Raw genomic sequence first — 23,241 nt, forward strand, 5'->3', positions numbered from 1 at the left:
AGGATTTTAAATGTTCTTACCACAAAGAAATGATTAATGTTTGAGGTGATGGACATGCCAATTACCCTGATTTGATCATTACACAATGTATACATACAGCAAAACATCACATCGTATCCTATAATATATATAATTATGCTTCAATTAAAAATTTGCAAAAAAAATGAGAGGCATAAATATTTAAAAGAAAGTGACAAAATTATCAATCGTTATAATTAGGCTTTTTTGGATGTTAGAAACAATATTGAAGTTATCTTAAATGATAGAGATTAATTATAAGAACACACATGAGAATAAGGAACTAGGAATAGAAGAAAAATTTTAAATTATGATGAAAGGTATCTATTTAAAAAATCCTACAGCAAGCATACTTAAAAACTTGCCTCCTGAAATTGGAAATGAGACAAGGATTCCCTTTATTACCATTGTATTAGAAATCCTAGCCAGTGCAATAAGAGAAAAAAAGGAAACAGAGTTTAAAGACTTAAAGGAAAAAGGAAAAAAATTCACCATCTTTATTTGTAGAAAACATGATTGTGTATATAGTATATCTAAAATAATTGAAGAATATTTGAATTGATAAATTAATTTAGAAAGGTTGCTGGACATGGGGTCAATATAGAAAACCAATTGTATTTCTGTACATAAGCAACAAGCAGTTGGAAACTTAGAAATATTAAGTCATTACAATAGCGTAAAAATATATAGGGATAAATCTAGGAAAACATATGCAAGGCCTTTACATAGAAAACTATAAAACATTATTGAGAAAAATTAAAACCTATATAAATGAAGTGATATACTGTGTTCATGGGTTGGAAGATTCAATAGCTTTAAAGCGTCAGTTCTCCACAAACTGATTTATAGATTGAATGAGACTCCAGTCAAAACCCAACAGGCCTGTGTGTGGGGGGAATGCCAGGTTGGGGGCAGGTAGACTTGACAAGCTAATTTAAATGTGCGTGGAAATGAAAAGGTCCAAGAATAGCCAAGACACTCTTGAAGAACAAGGTAATAGGATTTGTTCTACTAGATATTATATATTGAAAGTAATTAAAACAGCATAGTATTGGACCATTGATAGACAAATGGACCAAGGAAACAGAATAGAGTTCAGAAACAGGCCCACACATATGCAGTCACCACATATACATCACAGGTGCCAGTGCTATTCGGTAGGGAAAGAATTTTTAAAAAATAAATTTTGCTAAGACAATTATCTATCCATATGGCCAAAAGAAAACTTGACCCCTACCTCACATCATCCATAAAAGGCTATTCCAGTTAAATCATAGGTCTAAATGTGAAAGGTAAAATGCTAAAACTTCTAGAAAATAATGTAACAAAATCTTTTCATTATCTTTGGGAAATGAAAGACCTTTTAATCAAAACAAAAAAAAAGCACTAACCAAAGAAGAAAAGCTAGATAGATACATTTGACTATGTTAAAATTAAGAGCTTCTGTTCATCAAAAGATGCTATTAAGAGGGTAAAAAGCAAACCACAGAGTGGGTGAAGATATTTGTAATACAGAAAAGTAGTGAATAGCTTGTATTGTATCCAGAATATCTAAAGAACTATAAATCGTCTTCTAGACAATGGAGAGTTTAACTTTGGACTTTTTGGAGACAGTGCAGGCCCTTGGACACAGGGATCCTGAAAGGAGGGCAATGTCTGTTACTCTTTTTGCCTGTGGTGGTAGGGCCAGAGTGAGGGAGAGAGGTGGAAAAGTAGGACTTTAAAAGAAATGTGCTAAGGACTCTAATAGAAAGTGAAGTGGTTTTTTTTTTTTTCAGAAGGACTAGAGGGAACAGATGGCCAAAGCCCATCATGCCTGCCATCATAGTATCGCCAAGGACAAGTGGAATACTCTTGAAGCAAGATGGAGTGTGTGAACTCTTACAGGTCAATTCTCAATCTCAACTTGTTCCTGCCAGCTCAGCCCTAATTCCCAACTGAGGAGGAAGAAGAGGTACGAAGAATACCTAGCCTTTCCTCCCAGGAGGCATGGGGTTGGGGATGAGGGGAGAATGAAGTCAAGCCTTTGGAATAGAGCTAGAAAGAATGTGAGTTATTAATAGGCACTCCTGGGGGGCCTCCCCTCTCCCTTCCCCTGTGGGTCCCCATCAGGATTTAGAGGCCTTCTGGGCTGTGGCGCCAGTTTTGTTCCCCTGCTCCTAGGCACCAGACCCAGTCTCCACTCATTCATTCATTCTGACCTCAACTCCTGCTCCGATCCCCATTGGCTCACTCCTCTCCAGCCACAGCTGTGTCCTCCCTGGCCCCCAAACATTCCAGGCATGTTCCCACCTTGCCACTCTTCCCTCAGGTGTCTGCATGGCCCACTCTCTCACCTCTTTCAGGTCTTGATTTTTTTTTTCTGAGAAAATGTCATTTTCTCAGGAGATTTTGTCAACCATTGTATCTAAAATTTCATCATCTCCCCATATTTCCTTTCCCCCTTCCCTTCTTTAGTTTGCCCCTAAAACCCTATTTATTTTTCTTGCTCATTTTGTTTATTGTCTGGTGCTCCCACTATAATGTAAACTCAAAGCTTAATGAGGACAGGGATTTTTTTTTTTTGGTCACTGCTGTAGCCCAGAGTCTAGTAGAGTTCCTGGTAACATAGTAGGCACTCAACAAATATTAGTTGAATGAATGAATTGAATAAACATTTACTGAGTGTTGACTGGGTTCCAACCCTGTGCTGGGCACTGGGGGTATGATGGAGAAAGGTGCAGGTCTAGGTCTTACCTTCAGAGAGCTTGCAGTTTCTGCAAGAAGAGATGGATGAGGAAACAGGTATGTAGAACCTGCTGTTCTGATGCCCCAGGTGGGAGTGACCACACTTGCTTGGTTCCTGTGCTCCTGCCATTCCTGATGTGAGATTCACTCACAGCTGTCTGATTTCCAGGCTTCAGAGTGGGAGCTGAATGGCAGGCCCCACAACCAGAAGTGGTTCTCCTACTTCTGTTTTGCCTCTGATCCTGGGCCCGAGAAAAGAGTCCCTGCCACCTGTTGGCTTCTGCCCTGGAGCCTGGTCACAGCCTCCCAGATACTAATTATGGAATTCACCATAACATGAAGGAATTGCCTGTTGACTACTCTGGGGTCACCATAGAAGGTAAGCACCTTGAAGACAGGGTCCAGGTCACTGCTCTGTTGCCGGTAACTAGCTGAGTCCCTGGATCCCACTAGCTGCAGAGCATGGTGGTTCAGAGTGTGGGTGCTACAGGCCAGACCATCTGAGTTTGAATCCCAGCTCTGCCACTTACTAGCAGTGTGATGCTGGCCAGGTCACTGAATCTCTCTTGTGCTTCAGGTTCTTTGTGTGTAAAATGGAGACAGTAGTAGGACCCATCTCACTGTGGTTCCGTGAGAATTGAGTGAGTTAATGTTTGTAAAGTGCTTAGAACAGTGCCTGGCATATAACTGCATCATAAGGAAACAAATGCTAAATACTATCTGTTGACTGAATGAATGAACTGCAAATGTGGTTGCCCCCACCTGCTCTGAGCTCAGATGTGAATCTCACATCTCTTTGCTGCTGAACACTCTGGAATAGCTCAAATCTACTGAATTTGTGGTTGGGGGAGGCCAAACCGCAGCACCCACCCTAGATGCCTAGAGCAAGTTTCCATCTGTGTCCACTTGTATCCTTTCCCGACTGCATTTCCAGTTCTGGCTTGTGCCAGTGCTTGGGGAGCCTTTGGCATCACCAGTTTTCATTTGCTCTGCCAGGGAACTTGATTTCCCTCCCTCTCTGTGTTTGGAGTTGACGCACTTTGCTCTACTCTCTTTGTGAACACTCTTCAAGCTTATCTTTTCTGGGCCGGGGCTGGGCTAGCCCAGTAGAAACCTCATCCTGGTGCAGCAGGAGATGGCATGGGCATGGTATATTGGGGCAAATGTGAGGTCCCAAATGTCAGGTTACAAAGCCCTAGAGCATTAGGTGTGAGAGTAGCCCCAAAGCAGAGGAGATGAGCTCTCCCAGAGGAAGCAAGGGTATGAGGAGCTAGATGGAGTTTAGGCCAAGCTCCTTCCTGGGAGTGGACTAGCCTACGACAGACACTAGTCCATAGGCTTCAGGGATAAGCTTCAGGGAGTCCCCCAAGCCCTTGAAATTAAATATGTTTTGTGTGTATGTGGACAGATGGACATTTTTCTGGGGAGAGGATTCATTGATTTCACCCAATTTTTCAGAGGAGCTCATGAAGAATGGTTAGGAATCACTGGTCTAGTTCTCAAAATGTAGGAGGCATCATAGCATATGGGAAATGCACAAGCTTATCATCAGATTGCCTAGGTTTATGTTCTGGCTTTGTCACGTACTGGCTGTGATCTCAGGCAAGTTGCTTTACCTCTTTGTGCCTCAATGTCCTATCTATAAAATGGGGATAGTAAAAGTACCTGTTATGGGTTTCTTGAGAGGGAAAAATGAGGTGATGGGAACAAAGCCCTTCGTATGGAACATGGCAAGGTAGGTATTATCACTGGAGCTTCTGGAACATGGAACAGTAGATATTAATATTATCATTGGAGATTCAGAAGATCACCAAGATCACTGGTACTTTTTGTGTGCATGTGCACTGTGAAAGTTGTCAGGAACAAATGGAGTCACTTGTGTTAAAAAAAAAAAAAAAAACAACAAAAACCTCTGACAAATAAGAGCCAGGGAAGGCTATGAAAAGAGGGTTCTCATGCTTGTATGCCTGACAACAAAACTATCACAAAAGACTCTGCAAAAACCACAACCTTGCACAACAGCCATTGTAACTTTACACAAAAAATACTTATTCAAGGACATCTGCCCAGCAACTGCTTGTCCAACCTCAGACTGGTGTCACCTTTGTTATTGGTCTTTGTAGCCAAAGATAATTATTTCAAAAAAATTATGTAATCCTCCTCATTTTTCCTTTAAAAACCTTTGTCTTCCTTTACCTCCCTGACTATGCACATAGTTTACTATGGCACGTGTATTCCCATTGCAATGCCCTACTCCCACATAAATATTATTTTCTCTTGGAGACCCTCTCTCTGTTATTTAGGTTAACTCTCTGTGTGTGTGTGTCTGTCTGTCTTTGTTTCTGAGATTAGGGGGTATGGGATGGGAAACAGTAGTTGGATCTCCTGGAATTAGTGCCTAGTGCTCTGGAGGCTGGTGGGAACCAACTGTGAGATTATGCTTGCTAGGAACAATCCACCCCAGAGGCTGTGAGTATCCCCATCTCTCCTGTAAAGTTGGGGTGGAAACAGCACTGACTCCACCCGTATCTTGAGCAATTTTAGGGTACAGTGAGGTAATGCCTCCTAAAGAGCTTCCCTGTAGGTCTTCCATCCTCTGTGTCCCCAAATTTCTACAGTTAGAGTTGCTAATAGCTCAGGCAACAAAGCCTTTATTGAAATGTATGTTCAGTGGCAAATCTGAGCAGGGAAGCAGGGTAAGGCTCCATCACCAATGTTGACTTTATTCTTGAATTGGACATTTCATTTTTTTCCCCTAAGAGCCATATTGCTACTGCCAGTTATGAAAATTGTTGCTACTTGCCCATAGTTACTCATGAATGACAAGCTGTTTGTGTGAGCAAGACATAGTTGGTCGCCTAGCCCACGCTGTAAGCCCAGTGAATCCTTATTATAACTGCTCCCCTCATGTGGGGGCCCTTTCTTCTCAGAACAGCAGGGCATTGTTTTTGAATGATCATCTGTATAATTCCTGTATGGATTTTAAAAGCCTATTTACTTGGGCAGTGCACTTGTCTATTGTCACTCTAGTACCTGGGGAGCTACCTGTTCTATATTTCATCATTATAGCAGCGTTTTTTCCTTTGTAGCTTCCTAAATTAGTTTCCTTTTGTAATTTTCTACATTTTGTATTTGCCTACTAGTTAGATTTAATCCTGACTCCTGTAATTTGTTATTTATCTGCTTGTAGACAAGTGTCTATCTTCTTCATTGTCGAGCCTGAAATAGTTTTCTAATCAGTTGATAATATTTTAATGTTCACACAGTTTTGTTTGTAATTATCAAGATTGTTGTCATTAGCATCAGCAACTAGTTTCGTAGCAAAAATAATTGTATGCTGAAGTCCTTGAACTTTGGTCCTTGTTCAGGAAATAGTCTAGGTAAAGAGTTTGGGAATTTAGGAACACAGTCTCATAAAATGTTCTCTGAATAATATAGATATTTCCTGCTACAAACTAAGTCGGAGGGAGGGAAGACAGATCCAAGTGACCAAGGATGAGGGAGCCTTGAAATCTGAACACTGATTCTGCTAAAATGGTTTGCTGTTTAGTGTCAGCTAGGACCTCAACACCACTTGATAGTCCTATTGTGTGTCCCTGGTAAGCACCTCTTCGGTGTTCCGAAGCAGCCATTCCACAGCCCTTTCACTCTCCTCCAATTCCAAACCCCACCTAGCCCTCTTTTCAACAAGAAAGACTTGTTTCCATTTTCACAGCAAAATTCAGCCAACAATGTGAACTCCTTCAGCCTCTCACATACTGGCCCACAGATTCAATTCAAATGCAATAGCGCCACCTTGCTGTCTGTAGTGGACACTGTAAGGTGCTTCCCCCATATCCCTTCAGAACCGAAGGACTCAGTGCTTACAGCAGACAGCCCTCAGCTGTCAGACCCCTATGGGGACTGCCTCAGCTGAAGAGAGCCACTTTGCCCAAGGGCATGCCTCCTTTTCAGGGCAGGCTGCATCCAATGAATGACTCATGCGGGGATATAAAGGCCTGGCCCCCTTGTCCCAACTCTTAACTTTAGAGCTTCCCAGGAGGCTAGCTGAGGCCTTTGTTGAACCTGCATTGCAGCCCAACATCTCCCTCCTCCAATCCTGCTTTCATTCCTTCCCTTCCACACGTGGTGATCCCAAGAGTGCTCCCTAATAAGCCTCCTGCATGCTGATCTCCATCTCAGAGTGTGATTCTCAGTGAACCCAACCTACAACACCCTCTCCTCTTCCCCCAACTCCCTCCTCCTGCCCCAGGCTGGCACCCACCTCCCTGTGTGCTCAGGTCCAGACCTTCTCACCTCCCCTTGGGCTTTGCTCTATCACTTATCTGCTCTCTTTCCTGCAGCTTCAATCTCTCCCTCTCCCTCCATCTCATCTCAGCATGTAAATTTGAACAAATACCTTTAACAAAAACCCCCTTTGACACAGACCCCCCCCCCTTCTAGCCTCTGCTGTTTCCTCCCCTTCACAGTCTAAGCTTCCAGAACCAGCCCATTGGTCTGGCTTCTGTATCTATCGCTGCTGAAGTGGCTCCCCTCCTTTCTCAGCCCCATCTAGTTTGACCTCTCTAGTGCGTCTGGCTCTGGTGGCTGTCCCTTCCTCCCTTCTGCTCTAGGCCACTTAGCTCTTCCCCACTTTCTTTACATTCCTAAATGCCTGTGGTCTCCAGGGCTCCAATCTCAGCCCTCTTTTCTTCTTATTCATCATCTCATTCATGACCATGGCTTCAACCATCCCCTGTATACTGAAGATGCCCAAATTCATATCTCCAGCTCAGAACTCTGCTGCTGAGTGAAACGCTTTTATATCCGAGCGACTACTAGACATCCCCACCTCTGTATCCCACAGGTATCTCAAACCCAGCAAGTGCTCTCATCTTCATGCCCCGCCCCCACCTGGATCCTCCCTTTGTTCCCAGTTTCGGTGAATGCCACCACCATGTACCCAGTTACTCGAGCCAGAAAACACACGCTCTCTCTCTTATCGCCTACCTCCCAACAACCACCGCATTCTGTGGACTGAGCTTATTTAGGGGTTCTCAGATGCCTCCTTTACACCCTCCCTGACAATGCCCTAGTTTGGGCTTTGAGCCCATACAACCCAAATGACCGCAACAGCCCCCTCAGCAGTCTGCCTGCCTCGACACCATGCCCTTCCCTCTGCTGCCAGAGCGGTGTTTCTTAAAAAGAATTTGGATCATGGCACTCTTCTGTTCAAAATGCCCCAGTAGTCCCCTGTTGCCTTTAGAATGAAGTAAAAACTCCTTCAATTAGCACCTCTCTCATCGGGCTCTGACCTACCTGGCTTCATCTCCCTTGCCCCATCTGGCATATTCTAGCACAGTTGGGCTATTTGAAGAGCTTTGAACATGCCTCATTCTCCCATGTCTCAGGGCCCCCTTTGTACATGTCCTTCCCTCTGGAAAGCTGCCTTGTATTAATAACTCCCTGGTTACTCTTCCCTTCTCCACCCTTCACTTAATCTTTAAGTGTTTCAACAAACTTTCCCAACCCTCTGAGGCTGACTTAGGCCCTCACTTTCTCTCCTTTTTACAGACGTCCATTGGACCTCTTGCACCTTACCCAGTGCCTCTCTTTCCATGTCTTTCTTTCTACCAGATTCAGTTTCTTAAGCCAACGATCCCACCCTGTGATCCCATACCCGGCACGGGGTTGGGCACTTGGTTGCTGCTCATTAAGCACTTGTCGGCAGAATAAGTCAGTGAGGTGCGAGTGGGGAGCAGCAGGATGAAGGGAAACAAGCGGCTTGAGGGGAGCCAGAAAGCAGATGCCCCTGTGTCACAATTTTGCTCTGGCTGGACACTGTCCTTGGTCTCTAACAGACCCAGATTATCCCCAAATGCAATCTGCTGTGATCTCTTAACTTCTCTGCATTAGGAGCATGAATGAACCAGAGCTTGTGATGCTCTGCCTTGTGGCCGGGGCCAGCATGTGAGGCCCTTGCCCAACGGCACAGTGACCACAGTGTCTATGGACACTGTGAGTCTCTAAGAGGCAGGGCCACCCACCCAAAGCCTTTGTTGGCTGACTTAGATGGAAAGAGGGGAAAGAGAGCCCTGACAATGCTCACCACTTCTTCTGCAACTGCTTTTATATTAATAATGCAGCTGCATCTGCTACCCCTGGTGCTGCAGAAGGATTCCAGGGATGCTGAGGCGTTTATGCTCTCTCAGCCTTTGGGGTAGCCGGGCCCAGCCTGGGGCAGCTCTCGTCACAAGAAGCCTCTTCCTTTTTATCCCAGTGTGCTAGACATATATTTTCTCTGTGTGTGCTGTGACCTGAAAAAGGTTGATCAGCACTGTTGAATATCTAATAATTCTGGTTAGGATCCAAGAATTTTATGAGTGCCCACCTAGGGCCTGGCATCTTGAATTTACTCATACATTGCCCCCAATTAAAGCTTTTTCTCATGTTTTAAAGCAGGGCTGGGGTCTTTTTTTTTTTTATCACTGTTTTACAGGTGAGGAAACCAAGGCACAGAAAGGTCAAGAGACTGACACACTCCAGGCATTGTCAGAGACAAATCAAACCTAGTGGCAGTAACTGGCTGAGGCCTGAGCCCTCTGAGGCTGTCTGGCTGCAGTGCATTTGCACTGTGCCCACAAGAGGTCAGTAGGTTCCACAGGAGCAGAGCTGGGGAGAAGGAGGCCCCACAATGGAAGGCGGAGTCATCTTCTGTGGTAGCAGCCCTGCTTCCTGGTTGTGCAACAGCTCCACAGAAGGAAATCTCTCTACCGCCAGGACTTCTGGGAAACACCTCCTCCAATGGCTTACCAGCCCCGTGGTTGGCCAGGGGAGTGCTTATCCCAGGAAGGCTGCGAAAGTTCCCAGGGGCAGCCGCCTTATCACATTGCCATACTCAGGTATGAAGAACCACGTGTGAGGTGGCTGGCATGCTTGCCCTCCGTCTGCAAAGCTGCAGCCATCTCCATGTGAATAACCAAAACACAAAATATCACAGGGCTGTGTCTGTTAGGCCAGGACCTTCCTGGGTGGGGGAGACTTGGAGAGCCATATATATAGCATCTCCAGGATTAAGACTCAAGACAGCCCCGGGTTTGAATTCTGACTCTTCCTCTTATTAATTGTGACCTCTGGTAAGTGACTTAATTTCCCTAAGCTTCAGGCTCCTAATTGGTAAAATGAGAAATAATAATACCTGCTTTTCAGATTGTTCTAAGGATTTGTTCACTCATTCATCTGAAAAATAGTAGAGTGCCCATCCTACACTTGATATTGGGTTCAGGGGATACAGATTTAATGCCTGGCATATAGTATGTGCTGGATTAATGATAACTTCTCTTTGGAAGTCAGGCCATGAATTTGGACTCAACACAGCAGGCAGTTGGATGAAAGCATCAGAGCAGGGGAGAGGAGGAGGAGGAGGAGAACAGTATTGGGGAGGCTCCACCCCTACCTGCAGTGTGGAGGCAGGATGGAAAAATGCCAGCCTTATCCTTGTCATAGGGTTGTTCTGAACATCATAGAATCCAGGCAGGGCAAGAGGCCTAGTGCTAACTCATCAGGAGTTGAGCCCGAATTGCAGTTGGGGACGGGGCTGCTCCTAAAATCCTAGGCCCTGCAGCCTGCCTCTCCCCTGGGAAGACGCAAATGCAGGGAGGGGCTGAGAAGAAGCCTTCTGGCTGTTTTCTGGAAGCTGAGGGCCCTTCATTTAGCTGATCAAGTTGCCTGTGATCAGCAAGGCAAGATGTGGCAAGAAGGTGTGGGTGTGCGTATGCAGCAGTGAGGACTCGAGCCAGGACACTGGAAGAACTTGAGGACACAAGAGCATAAAAATGCCACCCTGTGCCTGAGCCCCTGATTCTTCTGACTCAGAAAAGGGCATCATGGCATGCAAAGACCCCAACATCATCCTTGAGTCCTTTAGTAAACTATCAGCCACGAATTTATCCAAAGCTTTCAGAAGCTACAGTATTTCTTTTCAGCCTGCCTCACCAATTAGGATGTTTTCCACACATTTTTGCTTCCTCTTAAAGAGAAATTCTTTCACTAAAAACACATTTCTCCCAAGTGTCAAGGGATGCTCTTCTGGTATATCAGAATTCCCTCCCCCTCCTCTCAGATGGCAGGTGTTAGTGTTAGCAGTACACCGCCCAACACCAGCAAAGCTGGAGGAACCCAAGGACATCTCGAGTAGCCCCCTTTTGGTCATTTTCTACATGAGCAAACTGAGGATGACAGGCAAAGTGACTTGTCCAAGCCTCACAGCTACTGCGGTAGGTAGAACTGGAAATTCTCATAGGTTTCTAGTCAGGGAGACCAGCCTATGCTTTTTCCCCAAGCCAAATGGCTTCCCATTTTGTTTGTATTTTTCTGGACTTCCCTCATTGCCTTTACTCTCCCTACACCCTCCCCCGAATTCTGTTAACTCTGTCCATACAAGTCCATACAGGTACAGTTGGCAGCTAGAACAAAGTGGTTTGTCAGACCCAGGGATAGGAGGTAGAGGCACCAAGCTAGCCTCGGCCCGCTTCTGAAGAACCAGCCAGGTTTCAGTTACACAAAGTAGACCTTCCTGTCAGGCACCAATGACATGTGCTAGAGCTGGAGTCCTTTCAGAGCTGGACTAAGGGGGAGGCAAGGAACCTGTGGAAGGGCAATTTCTAGGCTAAGGAGTACAGGCCTGGCTCTCCAGTCAGGACCATCTCCTGGTGGTGTTAGAGGAAATTAGACCAAAGTTAGTTGACATAGAAGAGCCATTCATTTTTTTTCAAGAAAAAGTGATTGAGCTCCTCCTCTGTGCCTGGTGCTGACTAGGCACCAAGGATGCTGCTATGAATGAGAGAGGCAAAGTCCCTACCTTCGTGGTGTTTACGGCCTAGTGAGATCAAAAAAAGATTTTTATTTGTTGCCTTTTTAAAAAAAACACACAAATGTTTTCTACTCACATGTGTGTCCTCTATCAGGTTTTGGTCAGTGTTGAAGTACCTCTGGGACCTTTGACCTTCCTGTTTCTGGTACCAAAGTAGTTGTGAACCTTGGGCTTTACCAGTGGTGTGTTAGTAAATGTTTAACAACGGGCTCTCTGGGGGAAAGCTCTGTGTGTGTGTGTGTGTGTGTGTGTGTATGTGCATAAGTTAATTATAAATTTTACTGATCTGTATAGTACACATAATAATAAAATATATGGTAGTATTTATTGTAAATTCCATACAGCCATCTTATTCTCACAGAATGCTTTCATTGATTTTTGCCCAACTCTCGGATCTGTGGTTGCAACCGATAAACAAATGTAGTTCTGACATGAATGTTGGCTGATATTTTCATTTATGTGAAACAATGAAGATGTCGGAACTTCATTTGCCAACAATGTGAGTGATTTCTTTGCTAAATAGGTTAGGTTAATGGTTTTCAAACACTGCAAGACTATTTCCTCATTTTTTGGTATTATTTACAATGTAACAGCTATAGTTATGACACACCTTTGAGTTTAATCTGCATCATTAACATTTTTTTCTATCACTTTCTTAGATCTAGATAGTCAAATCAATCAAGGCCTGATTTATAGCATTTGCTGATTTCTGAGTTGTGAATACTCCCCCCATGGCTGATTTCAAGCTGCCAACTTCAATGTGATGTCAGGAAGAGATGCGATTGCACACCATTATACACTATTTCAACTATTCAGATACCATAGATATGAATAACCCCAAGAGCACATGTAATAGTAAAATGATTAGGAAGTAGAGCTTTGGGGCATTTATTAGCTCAGCTTTTCATAGAATGTATTTAGTTGTAATTTTATGTATTTTTAAATAATAGTTGTGTTTAACAGCTGGCTCACACAATTTCTGAACATGTAGCTTTTGATTCTCATGGGCCAGAAGGAGCCAGCTCTAGCACAGCCTGGGGCCCAGCTATATTGCCAGGCCATGAATAACCCTCAGCCCTACTCCTGCTCCACTTTGCCATTCATTCACGACCCATCAGCCCACCACCTTAGATGGGAGCTCCTGAATTCTAAAGCAAACCCTAGCCGGCACCAAAGCCTCACTGCCACCTTGAACGAGGGCCACGGGGAAAGATTGACAGCAGTGGCTTTTCCATGGGTGGGTGGCCTCTTTCTGCCTGGGAAGGGGTGAAAAAGAGCCAGGAACACTTGCAATGATTGTGGAAGGCACGTCTGGCATGCACGCGAACCTAAGGGGAAGAGAAAGGTGAAGGAGCCAGTGCAGGGGAGCTCTGGCCCAGCCCTCTCTCTGCTTGGCCCTGCCCCTGGCTGGGCTGTACTTGATTGTTGAAGGCTTTCCAGAAAGGCTGGTGACGCTGGAGACTGTAGATTCTTGGCAGCGAGGGGTGCCAACCCTTCTCTTCTGCCTCCAGGATGTCACCCAGAGCCCTGGAAGCTACTCCTGAGAGTGATCCAGTGTTTGCCCTTGGACTCTACATTTGGGGCCCTGTTTCCTTTTCAGCAGAAGTGGGTGGTAGTCTGACTTTGGGTCTGTGGCTGGGCCTCTTGCTGACTGGCTCAGTCTGCTTTGGAATGTGACTCTCCCTGGTAGAAAGCTGGCCCAGCATTTTGGGCCAGCCTCTGCATGCAGGCTGTATATGAACTCTGTCCCCTTCCAGGCCACATGCACTTGTCTCTTTTCCTCAGGTAACCCCTGAGCACCTACTTATCAGGCACAACTGTTCTGATGCAGTTGGGGCCGTGTTGCAATGCACTGCCCTGATGTCATGGCATGAATGAGTGTTCTGTCTTTGCACCTAGGCTGGCAGCTCTCCAAGGGCACAGTCCCCAGCCTCACCCCACCCGGCACTCAGCACAAAGACCAGCCCTCAGTGACTGACTGAATGAATCAATGAGTACAAGCCTGGCTGACATTCAAGATTTCTTCCTGGTGAAACAGAAGCGCAGTGTGGAGTCCTATGTGGGAGCTCCCGTCTTGACATCTTGTACAAGGAGTGAGTGTCCTTTATTATTGCTAACACTGAAGGGGAGGGGAACCTTACTAACCCCCCCAGGCACGTGCGCACACACACACACACACACACACACACGCACACACACGCTTTTACTGGCCAGATGTTCTGTAACCAGGAAGTTCAGACGCCAATTGTTTTTCTCCCAACCGATGAGAAAAGTCACCTCTGTCCCCCACTCCCATGCACAGCGCTACACCCCCTACCTACTGAGGCTGGCAGAAGTGCTCACTGGGAGTGATTTGCTCTTGGCATCAACCTGAGAACATCCTGTGCAGCTGAGAGGGCGGTGCTGCCCTCCCGGTAATACAGGGGATGGGAATTGACCAAGGTGAGGACACAGACACTAAGGGCTCCGTGCACTCGGAAAGGGGAGGGCTCAAACCTCAACAGAATTACAAATGCTCTGCTCCCTGCCAAGTCTCCCGCCCCCGCTCGGCACACACAGCAGCGTTCACACACATCCTCCAGCACATCCCTTCTGCCAGCACCATTCACAGGGGGTTGGAAAAGAGGGGAGGTCTGTTACGAAGTGTGCTGAAAGGCATGACTCTGAAGCTTCCATAGTAAAACATCTCTGGGACCACAATTACTATTGTCCCTGTGGTCATGGATAATGATTATTTTTTATTTATTTATTTATTTATTTATTTTTTGAGACAGAGTCTCACTCTATTGCCTGGGCTAGAGTGCCGTGGTGCCAGCCTAGCTCACAGCAACCTCAGACTCCCTTGCTCAAGTGATCCTCCTGCCTCAGCCTCCCAAGTAGCTGGGACTACAGGCTGTGCCACCATGCCCGGCTAATTTTTTCTATATATTTTTAGTTCATATAATTTCTTTCTATTTTTAGTAGAGACGGGGTCTCGCTCTTGCTCAGGCTGGTCTCGAACTCCTGAGCTCAAACGATCCAGCTGCCTCGGCCTCCCAGAGTGCTAGGATTACAGGCATGAGCCACTGCACCCAGCCATGGATAATGATTATTAAGGAGTCATCGTAAAGCCACTGTACAGGAACTCTCCATGCATGTTTCCAAGGATGACATCCACACCATCCTTTGTCAACATGTCCTAGGCTGAATGACCCTGTGAGTACACCCAGCTTGGAAAGTTCTGGGGTGTGTGTGTGTGTGTGTGTGTGCGCGCGCGCGCGTGCGTGCACGCAAATATTGATACTCTATTTCCAGGCCAGACTTTGCCCTTGTGCTACAGACACCTCTCCCCCAATCCAAGTGCCTCCCGGACAGCCCCACTGGGATGTCCCACAGGCAACTGAAACTTAATATCCCCAACAAAACTTATCATCCGTTTCTTCCCCCTCAAACCCATAGTTTGTCCTGCTTGGTGATCCCTTTCTCAGCAAATGGCACTGCCACTCACCTCCCTGGCCAAGTGGGAAATCTGGGCATGCCCTCATCTCACACCTCCATAGGTCCAGACATCAAGTCAGGCCTGTTCTGTCCCTCACATTTTTGCTTCATCAACCTAGTTCTGCACATGTAGTCACTACATTAGGTCAGGCCACCATCTTCTTGAAGTGCAGCAACAACAGCCTCTTGATGAGCTTTCCTGCCTCTGGTCCCCCATCATCACTACTCCATCCCCAATCCATTTTTAACCGAGTTGACAAACCAGTCCCAAATGATGTGCCCAGAGATATAGGAAGACATGCCTGACAAACATGTCTTTCTCCCCACGTTGTAGGTACCTGAAGTTCCCCCTTATTTTGGTCAGTTCTGGGGACATGTGCTGCCATATTAGCTAGCTCACAACCCCAGCTTATCTGATTGACCCTACTGGGACTGAATTTTCCTTGGCAGAAAGGAAGGAATGTGGAGTGAGAAGCAAGTTTTGACACCAATGAGAAAGTCAGGGGAAGGCCCAGAGCAGGGTAATGTGCATGTCCACAGGGCCAGAGGGGATTTGGGAAAGTGGCTTCCAGAAAAGGGATGGGCTGGGTCCTGTATGGGCCACCCACGAGGAAACACTGCCCTGAGGAAGGCAGCACCCCGAGGAAGGAAGAGGTCTCAGCCTGCCAGCTCCTGCCTGCCTATGACTGCACCTCCCTCCCAGAGTCTCAGTGGAGCCAGTTTTACAGGGAGGTGTTATTAATAAGATCTCCCAGAATGTGGTTGGGGCTTCCTTCCAGGATAGAGGGAGAAACTGGGGAGAGGAAATTGGGGAATGTGGCTGGAGAAGTGGTTTCCATTCTCCCACCCAAGACCTCTGACCTGAAAAGGTGACAGGGCTACACATTTCTTCTCTGGCTGGGTGGGTCCTGATCCCCCTCAGAGCCTGAAGGAAGCTTTCCCCTCTTATGTGGTAAGGCTTTGCAAAACTTAAATCTTTCTTCCCAACCCACATCCTCTAGGCCAGCTGGAGAGACAGCTTCTATAGCTACAGTCCCCTAGCCCCGCCACAATCCTGCAAGGCGATGCGAGGTTGAAGGTCGAGCCCTCTCGTGGCTGCCTCTGTCATCTCTGGGACACTACCCCAATCAGTCCTTCAGAATGCTGCCACCACTGGTCGTCTTGGGAAGAGCCCCCATGCCTCATTCATCTTTGTATCTATAAGTGCGAAGTGTCCCCCAAACATAACCAGTGCTCAGGAAATGACCACTTTGCATCCCTCTGCTCAGCCTGCAACATACTTATCTTTCCTCCATCCTTGTGCTTCCCCCAAGACCAACCCCTTTCCCTGCACCCCTTTGAGAATACACCTTTCTCCGCCCTGAAGTCCACATTCTGCCCATGACGCACAGGTCTCTTGAAGACCTGGCTGCTGCTTTCATTTCTCACCACTCCCCTCCAGCCCCCCAATCCTTTGTAAGGCCCTATGTCTGGCCTTATTTTTACAACTTCTTATTTAGAAATAATTTCAAATTTACAAAATGTGCAAAAATAAAAATAGCATAAGCAACCCTTGTGTACTCTACCCAGATTCACCTACTATTAACATTTTATCCCATTTCCTTTATCATTTGAGATCATACTCTCTCTCTCTCTCTCTCTCATATTTTAGAGATGATATAGATATATACACATATACACATATAACATATACACATTATATGTATTTTATATATACACTATATACACACACAGGTACACATACATACACACATATACATATTATGTGTATACATTTTTTTTTTTTTGAGACAGAGTCTCACTCTGTTGCGCAGGCTAGAGTGAGTGCCGTGGCGTCAGCCTAGCTCACAGCAACCTCGAACTCCTGAGCTCAAGTGATCCTCCTGTCTCAGCCTCCCGAGTAGCTGAGACTATAGGCATGCACCACCATGCCCGGCTAATTTTTTCTATATATATTTTTAGCTGTCCATATAATTTCTTTCTATTTTTAGTAGAGATGGGGTCTCGCTCTTGCTCAGGCTGGTCTCGAACTCCTGAGCTCAAACAATCCGCCCACCTCGGCCTCCCAGAGTGCTAGGATTACAGGCGTGAGCCACCGCGCCCGGCCAGTATACATTTTTATATGTATACTATACACACACTTTTTTCCCTGAACCATTTGAGAGTAAGTTGTTTACATCATGGTCCTTTACCTCTACAATTCAGTGTATATTTCCTAAGAATAAAGATATCCTCTTACATAGCCATAATACAGTCCTCAATTTCATAAATCTAACACCATTACAGTACTTTACTGTCCCTATTGCAATTTGGTCAGTTGACACAATTATGTCCATTTATTTATTTTAGAGACAGGGTCTTGCTCTGTCGCCCGGGCTGCAGTGCAGTGGTGCCATCTTTGCTCACTGCAGCCTCAAACTCCTGGGCTCAAGTGACAATCATGTCCTGTAAGAACATTTTTTCCCCTCCAGTACAGGAGCTAGTCTAGGGTCAGGTATTGCATTTAGTTGTTTTTACTATTTAGCTTTCTTTAATCTGGAGCATTCCTACAGCATTTTCTTTTTGTCTTTTATGACCTTGATATTTTTGAAGAATATAGTTCCCCCTCCTGCTAGCATTTTTGAACAGAATGTTCTTCATGCGGTGTTTGCCCGATGTTTCCTTACGATGAGATTGGGGATATGCATCTCCGGTGGCATGTGTCTCCGGTGGCGCACTGCATAGGCAATATGGTGTCTTCTCTGCAGGCACTTAATATACAGCTGTGTTTTGTCAGTGATGTTAATTTTGATCGCCAATAATAAGTGGTGCCCAATTTTTCTACTATATAGCTACTTCTTTCCCTCCCTTGCACATAATAAGCAGTCTGTGGGAGACACTTTGAAGCCATGCAAATATCCTGCTTCTCATTAAAATCCCTCCGAGATCTAGCATCCATTGATAATTCTTGTCTGATATAATCTTTTTCTTAAACAAGAATGGCTATTTATTTAGAATAAGGAAATATAGCACAACAAATTGCAACATGAAAAAACTGACATAGATCACAAACATCTCAAAAATCTACACACGTAAAATTTTTATCAGTTGACTGCCTGATATACCTCTATGTTTTTCTGATTTCTTGTTGTCCTTTATTATTTTGAAGTCTCTTCATATAATAATGATTTGTTAACCATTTTCTACAGAAAGAATAGCAAGATGGTTTAATATTTCCCTTAGCATATCTGTATTGGAAAGGTTAGTTGTATGGTAAGTTAGTTTCATTCACTTTTGGGAATCTTTCTTTATCTGCAGCCGTTGTAGTTTACTTATATTAACCCTACTGAGCCTACCTGTCCTGCAGGAGTAAATGCATGTCTTAAGGGATTCATTTATTTTTCCTAGGGATTTAATATGTATCTCTGGTAAAGTTCTGAGCTTCCTTAGTAGATGTTTATATGGGTTTCTTTGCCATGTCCTCCATGTGTACTTCAGTCTCTCAGAGGTTTTAGGGTCTCCCAGAAGGAAAGAGATTTCATAAAAGCCTTTCATGTTAAGTTCAAAGTGACCATAAAAATCATTTAGTCCAGGATATTTTAAATTTCAGTCATCTAAGATACACCCTCACAATTTTGCCATTTCCGTATACCACTTTTGCTGTTACTCCCTTACCATTTATTCTCCAATTGTTTACTCAGTTGAAAAAGTGAGAGCACTTTAATCTGGCTTAACACAATTCTATTCATAAAATGGCATGTTTGAATTGCAACTTATATATTTTTTTCTGATGCACATTAAAATACATTTAGAATGAAAAAAGAAAATATAAAAAGTCCCTCTGAGTCCAGCTACAACTGCCTCGTGTCTTGAGTGCTGTTGCAGTAGATGCTGAAACAAAAAAAATTACAGGGCTGGAGGAGACTTTTATTGGGGGAGTTAATGATATAGGGATAGGAAATCTCAGTGATGAAAATTCCATGGAAATCTTGTTATTTTCAAAGGCCAAAGTAATTATTTTTATTAAAGTGAAGTGGTGAAAATAGCTGTGCATTTTTTTGTTTTCTTTTTTCTCTAGAATTTTTTAAAATAGGAATGATGTTGCTCATTAGATTATAGCAATGGTTAGTGCACTCAAAAGCCATTTTAATCAAGTGGAAAAAAAGGAGTAAAATTGAATAATAAAGAACATGAGTGAGGGAGCCAGGCCCAGGGTTAATGGAGTACAGAAAAAAAGATCTTGTTTTGGTCACTGCCTCTATGAATTTATAAAAACTTTCCTTCTCATTTCCCTAGTCAGTCTCTACTCACAGAAGCAACCATCCCATACTTCATGCACTACCTTACCTGCATAGCCTTTTGCACTTTGTTGGCTCTTTTTTTCAATTTCCAAAAATCCCTTTTATTTTTATCACTGACATTTGATGATTTTTTCCTTTTATTTGTATTCAACATGTAATAATCATATGTGTTTCTAGGCTACAGAGTGATATTTTGATAAATGTATACAATGCGTAATGATCAAATGAGGGTAATTAATATATCCATCACCTTGAACATTTATCATTTCTTTGTGTTGGAAACATTCAAAATCCTCTCTTCTAGCGTTTTGAAAATATGTGCTAAATTATTTTTAATCATACTCACCCTACAGTGCTATAGAACACTAGAACTTATTCCTCTCACCTAGCTGTAAATTTGTGTCCATTAACCAACTTCTCCCTATCTTCCTTTCCCCCCAACCTTTCCAGCCTCCAATGACCACAAGTCTACTCTACTTTTCTGAGCTCAATTTTTTTAGCTCCCACATATGAGTGGGAGCATGTGATGTTTATCTTTCTGTGCCTGACTTATTTCACTTAACGTAATGTCCTCCAGGCCCATCCATGTTGCCACTAATGACAAGATTTCATTATTTTTTATGTCTGAATAGTATTCCATTGTGTATATGTACCACCTTTTCTTTATGCATCTGTTGATCAACGTTTAGGCGATTCCATATTTGGCTATTATGAATAGAGCTGCAATAAACATGGGGGAGCAGGTATCTCTTTGACATACTGATTTCCTTTCCTTTGGATAAATACCCAGTAGTGGGATTGCTGGGTTGCACTGGTAGTTCTATTTTTAGTTTTTAAAGAAATCTCCATACTGTTTTCCTTAATGGCTGTACTAATTTACACTGCCATCAATGGTGTATGAGTTCATTTTTTCTCTGTATCCTCTCCAGCATTTGTTATTTTATCTATTTATTTATTTTTTGAGACAGAGTCTCCCTCTGTTGCCTGGGCTAGAGTGCCGTGGCGTCAGCCTAGCTCACAGCAACCTCAAACTCCTGGGCTCAAGCGATCCTACTGCCTCAGCCTCCCGAGCAGCTGGGACTACAGGCAAGTGCCACCATGCCCGGCTAATTTTTTCTCTAGATATTTTTAGTTGTCCAGCTAATTTCTTTCTTCTTATTATTTTTTTTTTTTTGGAAGGGATGGGGTCTCGCTCTTGCTCAGGCTGGTCTGGAACTCCTGAGCTCAAACAATCCACCCGCCTCGGCCTCCCAGAGTGCTAGGATTATAGGCGTGAGCCACCGTGCCCGGCCCATTTGTTATTTTTTGTCTTTTTGATGATAGCCATTCTAACTGCGATGAGATGATATCTCGGTGTTGTTTTTATTTGCATTTCCCTGATGATTAGTGATGTTGAGCATTTTAAAATATACTTTTTGGCCATTTATGTGTCTTCTTTTGAGAAATGTCTCTTCAAGTCCTTTGCCCATTTTTAAATCACATTGTTTGTTTTTGTTTTTTACTATTGAGTTCCTTGTATATTCTGGATATTAGTCCCTTATTGGCTGAATAGTTTGCAAATATTCTTTCCCATTCTACAGGTTGTCTCTTCATTCTGTTGTTTCCTTTGCTGTGCAGAAGTTTTTTAGTTTAGTATAGTTCCATTTGTCTAATTTTGTTTTTGTTGCCTGTGCCTTTGAAGTCTTACCCATAAGATCTTCTCCTAGACTAGACAAATGTCCTGAAGTATTCCCCCTAGGTTTTCTTTTAGTAGTTTTATAATTTTGGGTCTTACATTTAAGTCTTTAATCCATTTTGAATTGATATTTGTATATGGTAAGAGATAGGGGTCTAGTTTCATTCTTCTGCATATAGATGTCTAGTTTTTCTAGCACCATTTATTGAAGAGGGTGTCCTTTCCCCAGTGTATGTTCTTGGTGCTTTTTGAAAATCAGTTAGCTATAAATACATGGATTTATTCTGGGTCCTATATTCTGCTCCATGGGTCTGTATGTCTGTTTTTATAGAAATACCATGCTGTTTTGGTTACTATAGCTTTGTAGTATAATTTGAAGTCAGGTAGTGTGACGCCTCCAGCTTTGTTCTTTGTGCTCAGGATGTCTTTGGCTCTTCAGGGTCTTTTGTGATTCCATATGAATTTCAGGATTTTTTTTCTATTTTTGTGAAGAAGGTCAAAATGCCTATCTTGATAAGGTTTGCATTGAATCTGTAGATTGCTCTGCATAGTATAGTCATTTTAACAATGTTAATTCTTCCAATCCATGAGCATGGAATGTCTTTCCATTTATTTGTTTCCTCGTCAATTTCTTTCATCAGTGTTTTCTAGTTTTCTAGTTTTCATCTTTCACTTCCTTGGTTAAATTTATTTCTAGGTTATTTTTTGTAGTTATTATAAATGGAATTGCTTTCTTGATTTCTTTTTCAGCTAGCTCATTATTGGTGTATAGAAATGCCACCGACTTTTGTATGTAGATTTTGTATCCTGTATTTTTACTAAATTTGTTTTTCAGTTCTAAGAGTTTTTTGCTGGTGTCTTTAGATTTTCGATATATAAGATCATGTTGTCTGCAAACAGGGACAATTTGACTTCCTCTTTTCCAATTTGGATGCTTTCCTTTTTTTTTTTTTTCTTTTGCTTAATTACCCTGGCTAGGACTTCCAGCAGTATGTTGAATAGAAGTGGCAAAAATGGGCATCCGTGTCCTATTCCTGACCTCAGAGGAAAAGATTTCAACTGTTCACCATTGTGTATGATGTTTACTGTGGGTTTGTCTTACATGGCCATTACTGTGTTGAAGTACATTCCTTCTATACCAAATTTGTTGAGAGTTCATTGGCCTATAGTTTTCTTTTTTGTTGTATCCTTGTCTAGTTTTGGAATCAGGGTAATGCTGGCTTTTTAGAATGAGTTAGGAAATATTCCCTCCCTACAACTTTTTGGAAAATAATTGGTGTTAGTTCTTCTTTATAAGTTTGGTAGAATTCAGCAGTGAAGCCATCCTGTCCTGGATTTTTCTTTGTTGGGAGACTTTTTATAATATTATTGACTCAATCTCATTACTTACTATTGATTTGTTAAAATTTTCTATTTGTTCCTGGTTCAGTCTTGGTGGATTATATGTGTCCAGGAATTTATCCATTTCCTCTAGGTTTTCTAATTTGTTAGCATATAATTATTCATAATAGTCTCTAATGATCCTTTGTATTTCTGTAGTATTATTTGTAATGTCTCCTTTGTCCTTTTTCATTTTATTTATTTGAGGCTTCTCACTTTTTTCTTAGTCTAGCTAATGGTTTATCAATTTTGTTTATCTTTTTAACAAAACAACTTTTCATTTTGTTTATATTGGTTTAGTCTCTATTTCATTTATTTCTACTCTGATCTTTATTCTTTCCTTCTACTAATTTTGGATTTGGTTTGTTCTTGCTTTTCTAGTTTTTTTTTGATGTGAATCATTAGGTTGTTTATTTAAAATCTTTCTCCTTTTTTGATGTAGGTATTTATTGGTGTAAACTTCCCTCTTAGTACTGCTCCTGCTGTATCCCATAGGTCTTGATATGTTGTGTTTGATCTGCCCTTTACAATGTTATTTGCAAAATGATGAGTTTCCAATTCCCATGCTCCCTCCATCCACATTTGCCAGTTGGACCTTGCACTCTAGTCATTTTGAACCACTTTTTCTTCTCCACACCTGGTAAGTACTCTTGGCTATCTCCTATTCATCCTTCAGCCTAGGCTGCCACAAATGGCAGTGCATGACTCTAGGGGGTGCCATTCCCATTGTAACCATGCCACGTGGCAGCCATGGGTCTTGGTTTAGATAGAACTTCCTCTTGGAAGCTTTCCCAGAATCCTCGAATGTCAGTTAGGCATTCCTCCCCCTTTGC

This window comes from Eulemur rufifrons, chromosome 30, assembly GCF_041146395.1.
Source record: "Eulemur rufifrons isolate Redbay chromosome 30, OSU_ERuf_1, whole genome shotgun sequence".
In the NCBI taxonomy this organism is placed as follows: Eukaryota; Metazoa; Chordata; class Mammalia; order Primates; family Lemuridae; genus Eulemur; species Eulemur rufifrons.